Genomic DNA, 12,052 nt, shown 5'->3' with positions numbered 1-12,052 from the left:
CATTATTGCATGTGTCCTTCTGAGAAACACAGTCCACACCTACCAGTGATGTTTGTGTATGTTTAACTCGCCACTTAAGCTCTTACCCGTGCTCACGGACTAAACAAACAGCAAACAGCATTGTCTAAAATTTGTAAAACGTAGCAAGTGCTTGAAGCTTTGAATGGTGATACTTAGTTTTCCGATTTGAACACTTTTTGCTTAGAAAACAGGGATGCTTAAGGCTGCCTGTGCAGCCATGGTTCTTCACCCAGACATGGACACAGGTTGACTCCTGTGTGTCTTTGGAGTCTTGGTCCCAGGCACTACCGTTTGCTTGGGATGCAAATTTCCAGGCAGCCCCTTCTCAGAAATCGCCTCCCTGCTGGTAGCATGACGTGAGAGCTGCCCTGAGCAGGCTGTGATGGGAGAGGTTGACCACCTCTCTCAATGGGATGAGTCAGAAAACCTAACATAAAGGGTTGGGACCTGCAGAGAACCTTTTTCTTTGTCCTTGGACACACTCTGGGGCATTGCCCCAAGATCTGAATCTCTGTTCCACTGCTCTTTGCTTGCCATCTGTCTCCAAAGTGCTGGAAAAAACTGGGAATAGTTCGGTTTTGAAGCCTCAAGCGTTGGGCGCAGACTCTGGCCTCCGTAAATCCTGTTGTTTCCTAGTGGCCTCGAAACACCCGGGACGGTTGACAGGCATGGTCTTCCCAGCGGGCAGGACAGCCAGACCCTGCCGCAACCGGGCCGCATCCAGGAGGAGAGCCACAGCAGTATCAGTGACAGGCACTTGAGGAGCCAAGTCCTTGTGAGAGAGTCTGTATTCTGCTTGGTGGAAAGAAGATAGGTGGGTGGGTGGACATCTCTCTCCAATGCTGTTTGTCATTAGATAGGCTCAAGGTCTCTGTTGCAAAATAGCTGATTTGGTGTGCGTGCCTGCCTGAAGTGAATGCCTTGGTGGCTTAAAAAAACAATAGTTTTTTTTTTTTCCTTCCTCCCTCGAATCTAAAACTATGTGGGATGCGTGGAACTGACACATGAGCATGTGCTTTCAGCTAATTAGGCAGATATGACATGTCCAAGGCTGACCAGCATTGCGCCAAGAATATCATGGAAACCAGCCAGCTGTTTTTGTTGACACTGCTGAAATAGAGTTTAACTTGCCAGCACCAAGGCAAAGCTGAAGCGGGGAGTAAAGAAAGGAGGGAGCCAGGAGTAATGAGACTTAAGTAACGCGTGTACCTTTTGTCGGGTTGCCTGGTGTGCACTCGTACCTGAAACCACCCCGTGTCTTTGTAAGTGTGCATCTGGGACCAGTCTGTGAGCCGGGGTGACAAAGCAGCTATAGAACAATTGCCGTCCGATGTACTATGCTGCTGATGGCAGCCAGGGGCTGGTATGGCCTGTCCTCACGTTTATTACACGCAAACTGATTTTGGTACCCGGCAAAATTGACTTTTCCATGTGTTTTTTGCCCGGCTAGCACTGCCTACGCTCACTTCTCAATAGTCACTTTTCGGTTCCTTGTGGCCTCTCAGTGGCGAAGTCGTGGTGCTGGCTGCTTTCGTTCTTTGCTAGAGTCGAAGACGTGCCTCTTCAGTCTCCTTATTTTATTACTCTTTGCTGCTTCCAGACGGTGATCCCGGTTTCGCTGGGTTGATGGCCTGGGGGTACGGTATTGGGGATTTGCCTGGTACTCTCGACGGCAATCGCACAGCGCTGAAACTTCGTTTGATAGCCTGCTGCTCTTTTGCAACCAGGTGTGGGTCTTGCCAACAAAGAAATTGGTGAGCAATAGCCATACGGCTGGTGTTGGAAAAATGAGGAGTCAGTAAATGCTCACACGCCTCCTGTTAGGAGGCATGTTTATAGACTGGAAGTAGGGAGAGCTACTGAAGCGACTCGGAGGCACGCTCGGGCTTCGGTGAGATTGTGTTGGATGGGAATAGCAGTGCTTATTGGGCTTAAAAAGAGCCATTTTGAGAAAGAATACGGCTATACTCTCATAAAGATGTTTCCACCGGTTGCTTTGTGCTCCGTGAGCAGAACCTGAAAGAAGCCCTAGATTTCATGTTTATAAATGAATGTTTCCTAGTGCGTTGAAGAGCTGCTGCCTGGCCCACAGGGAACACGTTCAGGAGCCTGTCCACCAATGTCATTAGACTAGGGCACAAGATACTGAAATGGATCCCCGTTGACCCCTTGGAGGAAAATAACTGTTCAGACTTGTATTACAAAACGTAATTTGGAAATGGTGGTTGCTCCGATGGCTCGGTCTCCCCCGCGATGCAGCCTCCCCACCACTGTTCCCGACACAGTGCGGGCTGCCCAGCTCTGCCCGTGCGGTCCCCGAGGAACCTCACGCTGTGTTGGGGCAGAGCTTTCCTAACACAGAATTTCACTGAATTTCACTGAATTTTTTTAGAGTTGGAAGGGACCGTATAGATCATCTGGTCCAACTCCCCTGCTGAAGCAGGATTGCTTAGAGAATGCTGCTCAGGACTGCATCCAGGCGGGTCTTGAAAATCTCCAAAGAAGGGGACTCCACAACCTCCCTGGGCAGCCTGTTCCAGGGCTCTGGCACCCTCACCGTGAAGAAATTCTTTCTCATATTTGAGTGGAACCTCTTATGTTCCAACTTGTGCCCGTTGTCCCTCGTCCTGTCACTAGGAACCACTGAAAAGAGTCTGGCTCCCTCCTCCTTCAACCCACCCTTGAGATACTTATAGGCATTAATAAGGTCTCCCCTCAGCCTTCTCTTCTCCAGACTAAAAAGAATCACAGAGTGATATGGGGTTGGAAGGGACCTCTGGAGACCATCCAGTCCAACCCCCCTGCCAAAGCAGGTCCGCCCAGAGCAGGTTGCTCAGGAACATGTCCAGGTGGGGTTTGAATGTCTCCAGAGAAGGAGACTCCACCACCTCCCTGGGCAGCCCCTTCCAGGGCTCTGCCACCCTCAAAGTGAAGAAGTTCCTCCTCATGTGTAGGTGGAACTTCTTATATTCAAGTTTGTGCCCATTTCCTCTTGTCCTGACCCTGGGCACCACTGAAAAAAGACCGGCCCCATCCTCTTGAGGCCCTCCCTTTAAGTATTTATAAGCATCGATCAGATTCCCCCCTCAGCCTTCTCTTCTCCAGACTAAAAAGACCCAAGTCCCTCAGCCTCTCCTCGTAAGAGAGATGCTCCAGGCCCCTCATCATCTTTGTAGCCCTACACCTGGTAGCGTTTTATTGATTCACAAAGAAGCCTACATAACTTGTGTTTCAAACGCTCTATTTCTGAGGCCTCATTTAGCAGCAAATTGGATTGTGATCCGGAGAAGAAACGGCTTAGGTGTTGTATAAGCATGTGCAAAATTCAGCAGAGTTTTGCTGGTACTTAACAGCAGTGAAATGCCTGGAGAAGTAATAAGTTGAGGTTTTGGGTGGGTTTTTGTTGTTGTGTGTGGTGGTTTGAGGGGATTTTTTGTTTGTTTGTTTTTGTTTTGTTTTCAAACCAAAACGGTGGATGGTACTCTGGTTTTAAAGTGATTGAAGTTTAGAATGTCTGATGAAACCATAGATGCTTTTCAAGTATGAACTTTTGACGTTCCAGAGGAATGAACCTGACTCCTGATGGTTTTGGGACTAACTGGGATGTGGAGCTGACGGCAGCGTACCTTCCCAGTGGGATTAGAAACATCCCTGTTTCTAACCCAAGGGACACTGGGTTTGAAATGCAAATGTTTTGGCAGCTTCAGGTGTTCAGGAACAGAAGCAGGAGTTGCCTTTCCTGTGCAGTCTCATGTATCTACTGCTTTTTTTCCCTTAGGTTATGATGCCCTCAGCTATTCCGTGGAAAGTAATGACAAATGGAGTGGGAGACAGCTCCTGCAAGCAAATGAGGAGAACACCACTGATGTCCCAGAGAGCGGGGGGCAGCCCTACGTCAGAAATTGCACTGAACCAGGTAGGAATGAAAGTTGCTTCCGGCTCCTTGGTCTCACAGTTGGCTTTCTTACCTCCAGTTACCTGTACTGGTGTCATCTTTGCTGCCAAAAACTTGTACTTACTAATGTTTAAGTCAATAAACATGCTTGTTGTTTCCCTTGTATGGTGTGCACCATGTGGGTATTGCAAACTCCCTCAGCAGCTAGGGTTAAGAAGAGGAGGACCTGCTGTCAGCTAGAGTACAAGACGATGTTTAGTATATGGTGATAGCCAAGTGCTGAGATCATAAGAAGCAGCATGTCTTCTGTGGATCTTGCGTAAACATTGCGTGCAGTTCTAGCGAGGGGGGATGTACCCAGTGACAGTGTGTGCTGGTAGGATTATTGTCTGAGACATTAGTAGGTAGTCATATATTTAGTACAAGTACTTCACCAGCAGTGGACCCAAAGAAACCTAGTCTTCTGTAGCTTGAGGCTGAGTTGATCTAATGAGAAGTAGATTTAAGTTCAGAAAGTTCTCAGGGAGGGACCTTAGCAGGGTCCTCCTCATCTCCTCGACTCCTGTTTTTATGAACCTCGTAGGAACTTCATGTCCTTGAAACTGCTGCTCTGCTGTATTTTGTTGAAGTCGGTTGGCATATTCGGAAGCTTTTTGTGCCCACCTCTCCCCCAAACACATTGGCTGTGTTCATTATGCTTCATGTGTCCCACTTGCTCAGGGATCCACCTGCAGCCAGGATTAGGGCAGATTGGGTAGGGGGGGTATTTGACTGTAGGAGATGAGCTGATGTGCTTTTTGAAGTTGCCTTCCCTGAGCTGCTTGGGGCTTTTTGGCAATTTCTTGTCCTCGTTCTGAAAGCCCCCCCTCTATTTAGAGGGGCAGTTTCCTCTCCCCTAGTTAAAGGATAAATCACTTACAACCTTGTACAAAAAAACTTTCCATGGGTGATAGAAAAAAAACCAAGGTGGGGAGTCTTCAATTTTCATCCAATTAATTGCATCGTTTTTATTTCTACCTAAATAGAAGTCATCGTAATATATCATTTGATACAATATATCAAAAGAGTAGGCTTTATAAGCTGTTTAGTCCTTTGGTTTTTTATTGTTTTTTTTCCACAGCAGATCTTGGATGTCGTTTCCTCGAGGGGAGGGGAGGGGGAAGGAAAGGTGTTTCTCCATTCTTCAGGACTTATGTAGGTTACTTGTCCCAAGAGAAATTCTAATAAATACAGTTCTTGCTGCACTTCTCTGCCTATAATTTTTCCCCCATGGTAATCCTTAATAACATTTCTGGACAGATGGATGATTATAGTCTTTTTTAGACAGCAAAAACTAATACAAAAATTCTTCTTACTCGATTTTTCACTTGTTTGCCTGTCTCCCATATAGTGCAGATCTAATCTTACAGCCTCACATCAGCATCTGTAGTAATCTTTTCCCCCACTGCTCTTGGTACATCAGCACCTGCTCTCTCACCGTCCTCAGCTATTTCTGCTGCCTTCACCAAGTGCCCTATAGGAAACGGGTGGGATTTTATTTGTGTTGTGTGGTTGTTTTTTTTTTTTTTTCCCTCCCCGTTTTCCAGAAGATAAAACAGTAATTACTGAGTACATTGTGTAGCGTTCAGGCCTTCTCTTAAGTGCTTGCCTATATAGTGCTGCTCAAAGAAATTGAGGCAATTTGGCTAAAATTGTGATGTTGCTGAGCATAATTCACGTGTGGTGCATAACCTGACCCTCGGGCGTCTGTTGTTACTTGGGAATCAAGAGAGCTTAAACCTCCTCAGCATCCCCACGGGACGTGCATTTATGTGTATTTGGCCCTCAGGTGCTTCTCCTTCCCTTTGGTGATTATTGGTAGGAAAATGCTGCCTGAAAAGACAATTTATTTTTTTTTGTCTGCCTACTTCCAAAATTAAGTTGTATAAACACCTACAGCTAGGCAAAAGCGAGTGTTTAAAAAAAAAAGCATTTTCCCCTCATCTGTTGGGGGAGGGAAATAAAATGCCTCATTTTGAAGTGTTTTGTGGTTGTTTTTATTTTTTTTTTTTTTTTTGCAACACTGGGCTTTTGTAGTCTGTTGGCAGTAAACACATTTTTACACACTAAAGGAAAGATCTTTTTTTCTTTAACTGCATGTGTACTTTCAGGCTCATTTGAAAGCCTGGCATGACATTTGCAAACTGCTATTTTTATTTTCTAATGGTTTATCTAGGGGGCTACCTAGTAGCATTTTATCATGAGAACTGCTCCAAGTAGTGGGATTTTTGCTCACTTTTCCTTTAAAACGTACATTGTAGAAATACTAAAGGGGTGAAACGGACAGGATCCAGCCCAAAGACTTTTTTTTTTTTTTTTGTAATATTTTTTTTTCTCCTTTTGTAATTTTTTGCTTTGAAGCTGTTGCAATTGGATTGACGGTGTGCTCTTCTGGAGCAGTTACCTTTAAAACGCACGGCTTGTTCTGTACTGTGTAACCCTGATTCACTGAACCCCAGAGGATTTTTGAGCCCTACCGTCTGGCACTTGGAAATAAATCTTGCAAGGCTTGATCTGGAGGATGGCTGCTTCTCTATCAGTGGTGGCAAATACGAGACTATATTTCCTTTTCAAAATCTGTTGAATATAGCTAATGGAATAATGACCTGGTAACCTTTCTTCTAGCTCCCTTGCCCTCTCAGCACTGGTGGAGTTGGTTTGCCCTTGTGCCCATGCCTTGGTTCGGGTTCAGCTCTGTGAGTGGATGGATCTAGCTGATGCTCAGCTATGGATGATGAGGAGCAACAAAGCGCGCTCCCCCCCCCTTCCCCCCCCCCCCCAAAAAAAAAAGTGGCAGGGAAAGTAGCAAAGCATGGCAAATGCGTGAGATGAAATGCCAGCCTCGAAAGCGGACACCTATCTTTGCAAGGCTACTAGATTATTTTAGCTACTTGTTGCTGTGGCATCTGAGCACCCGCTGGCATGTTCTGAAATGTCAGTTTAAGCCTTATTGCTATGAGTCCTGTTAACAGAAAGAAGCTGAGAAATAGTCATCGTTTGCTCTGCCCCAATGCTGTTGTTGTATTTGATTGTGTTGAGCGCTTGTGGAGGCAGAACAACAGAAAAAAAAAAATCCCACTTTCCTTTCTAAAGAGGTCTTGTGTGTCCCGTTCCCTTATTTTCCAGTCCTGTAATCATACGTGCTTAGCCCGTCCCTCTTGGATCCCTGATGGCTCTTCATGGGAGTATCTGACTGTGCTGTCATGCAGCAGATGTTCTTCTGGCCTCTCCTGCCATCCTCTTGTCTTCGTATCCATGTGAAGGATGTGTGGAACTAGAGATGGACAAAAAAGTCGGACGGAGTTTATTCACAAAAAAAAGTGATATTGTTTAACTAAAATACTTATTGATTTTTTGTATATTTTTTTTTTTGGCTGGGTTTGGCAAACAGTTTCAGCTAATTCAAAAGATGATGAGGGAAGAGTGAGAAATACTCGTGTTACTTCAGGCAAAGTATCACTTAACCACCTAGTCCTGTTTTAGAAATATGACTCGCCTATTGAAAGCCAACAGAAAGGCTTAAGCTGATTTAATGTTGAGCTCTGGGTCAGGTCCGTGTGCTACCAAATTCAGAGCTAGGATTGCACCGGAGAAATTCAGAGAAACTTGCTGTTAATTCAGACTTGGTTTATCAGCTGTCAGGGAGGTGACAAGCTCACAGGCTGCGTCAGGGTGGGACGTAATGTGTCTAGAAATTGATGTTAGATGCTGCTTGGTTGTGGCGTGCTGAGGTCCCGGTGCCACCCCTCATTAGCTCCTCACCAGACTGACATATGTTTCCTTTGACAAGCTGTCATCGTGTTCTTCCCCCGGTGTTACCGCTTCCCACGTGCTCCTGCCTCGGAAAGGCTGCAAATAAAATAACAGCTCTGCTTAAGCGTGCCGTTTTAAAGTCATTATCAGTAATAGCAGGAAATACGTGATTACCGCAGAAACTAAAAGATCTTCCTATATTCATTTAAACCCTCAGGCACAAAAGTGTTTTATTTAAACAGCCAAAGAAGTTTTTAGGCAATTATTTCTTACATTTCCTCCTCTTATTTCAAAAGCAACTTTCTCTTTTATCCATATTTCTCCAGTGAGTCATAGATTATGATAATGCAATTTGTAGCACTTGGCTATGAAGTAGGTAACTCTTCCAGACTGCTTGCTTACGCTCTTTACCGTTCCTTTAGAGCCCTTTTTGTGTTGAACCACAAACCTTAACCCACAAAACCCAAACCTGCCTCCCGGGAATTTGTGCTTTCTGATCTCTTTCCCGTTAAAGGCTCGCTCCCCTCTGCTTTGGGTACCCAGGCAGTGGGATTACCCAAAACCACTGGGGTTTTCTCGGGGAACAGTTTGGTGATCCAGCTCTGCCTGGTTTGTGGCGTGGCCTGACGGTGGAAGGAGAGGAAGATGTGGTCTGTACCGTCTTGTACTGTACTATGAGTGCACCCTCAGTAAGTTTGCAGATAACACCAAACTAGGTGGGAGTGTTGATCTGCTTGAGGGTCAGCAGGCTCTACAGAGGGATCTGGACAGGTTGGATCAATGGGCCAAGGCCAATAGGATGACGTTCAATAAGGCCAAGTGCCGGGTCCTGCATTTCCATCACAACAACCCCAGGCAACGCTACAGGCTCAGGGAAGAGTGGCTGGAAAGCTGCCCAGCAGAAAAGGACCTGGGGGTGTTGGTGGACAGCCGGCTGAACATGAGCCAGCAGTGTGCCCAGGTGGCCAAGAAGGCCAACGGCATCCTGGCCTGGATCAGGAACAGCGTGGCCAGCAGGAGTAGGGCAGCGATGGTGCCTCTGGACTGGGCACTGGTGAGGCCTCACCTCGAGTGCTGTGTTCAGTTCTGGGCCCCTCACTACAGGAAGGACATTGAGCTGCTGGAGCGTGTCCAGAGGAGAGCCACCAAGCTGGTGAGGGGTCTGGAGAACAAGTCATACGAGGAGAGGCTGAGGGAAGTGGGCATGTTTAGTTTGGAGAAGAGGAGGCTGAGGGGAGACCTCATTGCCCTCTACAACTCCCTGAAAGGAGGGTGTAGAGAGGTGGCTGTTGGCCTCTTCTCCCAAGGGAATCATGACAGGAGCAGAGGAAATGGTGTGAAGTTGGGGCAGGGGAGGTTTAGATTAGATATTAGGCAGAATGACTTTCCTGAGAGGGTGGTCAGGCCCTGGAACAGCCTGCCCAGGGAGGTGGTGGAGTCGCCATCCCTGGAGGTATTTAAGGAACGTGTAGACGTGGCACTTCAGGGCATGCTCTAGTGCCCGAGATTGTTGGGTTGGGTATTTTTTGTGTGTGTGTGTCTATGGTTGGACTCGATGATCTCAAAGGTCCCTTCCAACCATGAAGATTCTGTGATTCTGTCTTCCTCTGGCTGCGGGAGAGGAGTCTCACGCTCATGCTTTGGTGCCTCCATGGCCAGGCTGGTGTTAGCAGTAAGTGCTCTCCTGGTTGGTAGATCATCTCCATAGTGGTGGTTGCTCTGTGTTAAAACAGAGCAGCGCGGTCCTCCTTTCCTTGAACTCACCCTGGGGTGTGGATGTGCTGAAGCACAGCTCTAGCAGGCAGTTTTCAGCCAAACCAGTAGCAGCTGTCTCCATGTTGGAAAGGAAACCATCTCTTCACCTTCACGCAGGCAAAGACTTACTCTCCTGCTCAGCTGTAGGCAGTTTGAGTTATCCTGGGTTGTCATGCCCAGAATGATGTCCAGGGAACATATGCAGTGCACGAGACCAGTGTCTTTACCTATAAATGTTGCTGGTGCTAGAAGAGGAACTGTAGCAGAAGCGTCCCTGCCCTAAAGACCATCAGCCTTTCAGCAGAATAGAGATGGGAATGCTGGAGAAGTTAATGCATCCACACAGCTGTAAAACTCACTGCAGCGGGATGAAATTCAGGGCTTCTGATGCTCCTTGGTTTTCTCTGGGTTGTGTGTTGTCGTCTTTTGGTTGATTGTCAGGGTCATCTAGATAAAACTGTGCAGAAGATCACGGCAGTGGCAGAAGCGCCTAGCAGATCCTAAAATTGTAGCACAGTCTAAGATGGGCTTGTGTGCTAGAAACAAGATGTATTAAATGAAATAATCAAGCATTGAAGTATTTTAATGAGTGCCATTGTGAGATTCCGGCTCCTGTTCATGCTTCTGTGTGTCCATCAGCGGTTGGGGATATGTGTGTCCGGGCGGCAGAGTCCGAGTTGTAGGACTGATACCCATTTGCAATGAGGCTGGAGAAGACACAGAAATTAATTGTGGGTAAGATGTGCTCACCCTTTTAGCGGAGCCTTGATCTTTGGGTGTGGAAGACTTCTCGCCTCTTGGCCTTTGTACCTGGAGATACGGTGCCAGGCTTGGGCTCTTTCCTTTCTGAGCATCCTTCTACATTTTGCCCCTGTAAGGCGCAAGGAGTGGCATCTTTACCTTTACAAGCCTGGGTTTTGCTTTAGTGGAGCAGGCTTGTGGGTGGGAAATGGGAAGATGGAAAATGGAATTCCTCTGGAAAGGGGCTGGAAGTAGCTTCTGGCAGAGTGAGCAAGACTGCTCTTGCTCCACTGCTGCCAGGTTCAGGAAGGCCTTCTTCACAGGCAGACATAATACGCTATGTGAAGAGGGATTTTGTTTGTTTGTTTTGGGGTTTTTTTTTTCTCCTTTCTGAACCAAAATGCAATTAAAAAACAAAAAAAAGTCACTTTCCCTCAAGCAAAATTAATTTTTTCCTAGCAAAATGGAAAGTAAAAATTTGTGTCTGCCTAGCAGGTTGCAAAACCTTGCTTTCACTTGTGGAAACATTAGAAAAATAAATTGCTGTAAGTTTAGTAACAAAGTGTCCTCAAGGAGTATAAAAAAGGCGTTCTTCCCTCCTTCAATCAAAACAGTTTTGTGAATTTGACAGAAATTTGCTCGAACTTCTGCTCCCACGCTCTGTCTCCTGTCTGCTGATCGCTCTCTTCCGACCTCCCCCACGAAAAGAGAAGACTTGGCAGAAGTCGGGAGCGTCGATTCCTCCTGAGTGAAGGCTGAGAGGGGAGAGGCGTGAGTACCGTTCACCAGGCGCCGGCCTCTCCCTCCCGCTGGAGGGGAGCGGATTGCTTACCCTCTGGTAAGGGTCATCCACCCGCCAAGGCAGATGGCAGCAGGTACCGTGAGGCCGGGGCTCGGCAGCCGGAGCTGCTCCGTTGCAGCTGGGTGTCACCTCCAGGTGCTCCGCGGGCAGACGTGGCCGCGTCCCTTTCTCTCCATCATCCCTGCACCTCATAGGTTGAAATGGTTTTTGGTGCCCGGTATCGCAGTGATTCAAGGAATGCCAGTTTCTAGGACTCCAGTGTACACCCGTTCGCTTTTACTGTGTTTTTCCCCCTTGGTGGTGTGCAAATGAGGGTTGTCATTTGTCCCACCCTGAAACAGGAATCCTGTTCCTGGGGCGTGGGGTCTGCAGTGCTAAAACAAGTCTCCCCACAGCAGCATTTTCTCCTGTATCATAGAATGATAGGGGGTTGGAAGGGACCTCTGGAGATCATCTAGTCCAACCCCCCTGACAAAGCAGGTCCACCCAGAGCAGGTTGCACAGGAACATGTCCAGGTGGGGTTTGAATGTCTCCAGAGAAGGAGACACCTTCTGCCCCACCTCCCTGGGCAGCCTGTTCCAGGGCTCTGCCATTCTCCAAGGAAAGAAGTTCCTCCTCGTGTTTAGGTGGAACTTATATTCAAGTTTGTGCTCACTTCCTCTTGTCCTGTCCCTGGGCACCACTGAGAAAAGACTGGCCCCATCCTCTTGACACCCTCCCTTTAAGTATTTATAGGCATTGATCAGATCCCCCCTCAGCCTTCTCTTCTCCAGACTAAAAAGACCCAAGTCCCTCAGCCTCTCCTCCTAAGAGAGATGTTCTAGGCCCCTCATCATCTTTGTAGCCCTCTGCTGCACCCTCTCCAGCAGTTCCCTGTCCTTCTTGAACCGGGGAGCCCAGAACTGGACACAGTGCTCCAGATGGGGCCTCACCAGGGCAGAGTAGAGGGGCAGGATGACCTCCCTCAACCTGCTGGTCACACTCTTCCTGATGCACCCCAGGATGCCATTGGCCTTCTTGGCCACAGGGGCACATTGTTGGTCAT

General features: G+C 47.5%; 1 protein-coding gene across 1 annotated transcript in view; it reads left to right on the top strand.

Moving 5' to 3' along the window:
- Nucleotides 1-3,807: 3,807 nt before the first annotated feature.
- SLC24A3 (solute carrier family 24 member 3) overlaps nucleotides 3,808-12,052 on the top strand; it is a 170,813-nt gene continuing 162,568 nt past the window's right edge. Inside the window, exon 1 of the mRNA XM_074168275.1 lies at nucleotides 3,808-3,937. The gene's annotated coding sequence lies outside the window, so the exon portion shown is untranslated. The remainder of the gene's footprint in view (nucleotides 3,938-12,052) is intronic.

Source organism: Numenius arquata, chromosome 2 (genome assembly GCF_964106895.1).
Source record: "Numenius arquata chromosome 2, bNumArq3.hap1.1, whole genome shotgun sequence".
In the NCBI taxonomy this organism is placed as follows: Eukaryota; Metazoa; Chordata; class Aves; order Charadriiformes; family Scolopacidae; genus Numenius; species Numenius arquata.
Note: the sequence above shows the minus strand (reverse complement) of the source record. Positions and strands in the feature narration are given on the sequence as shown.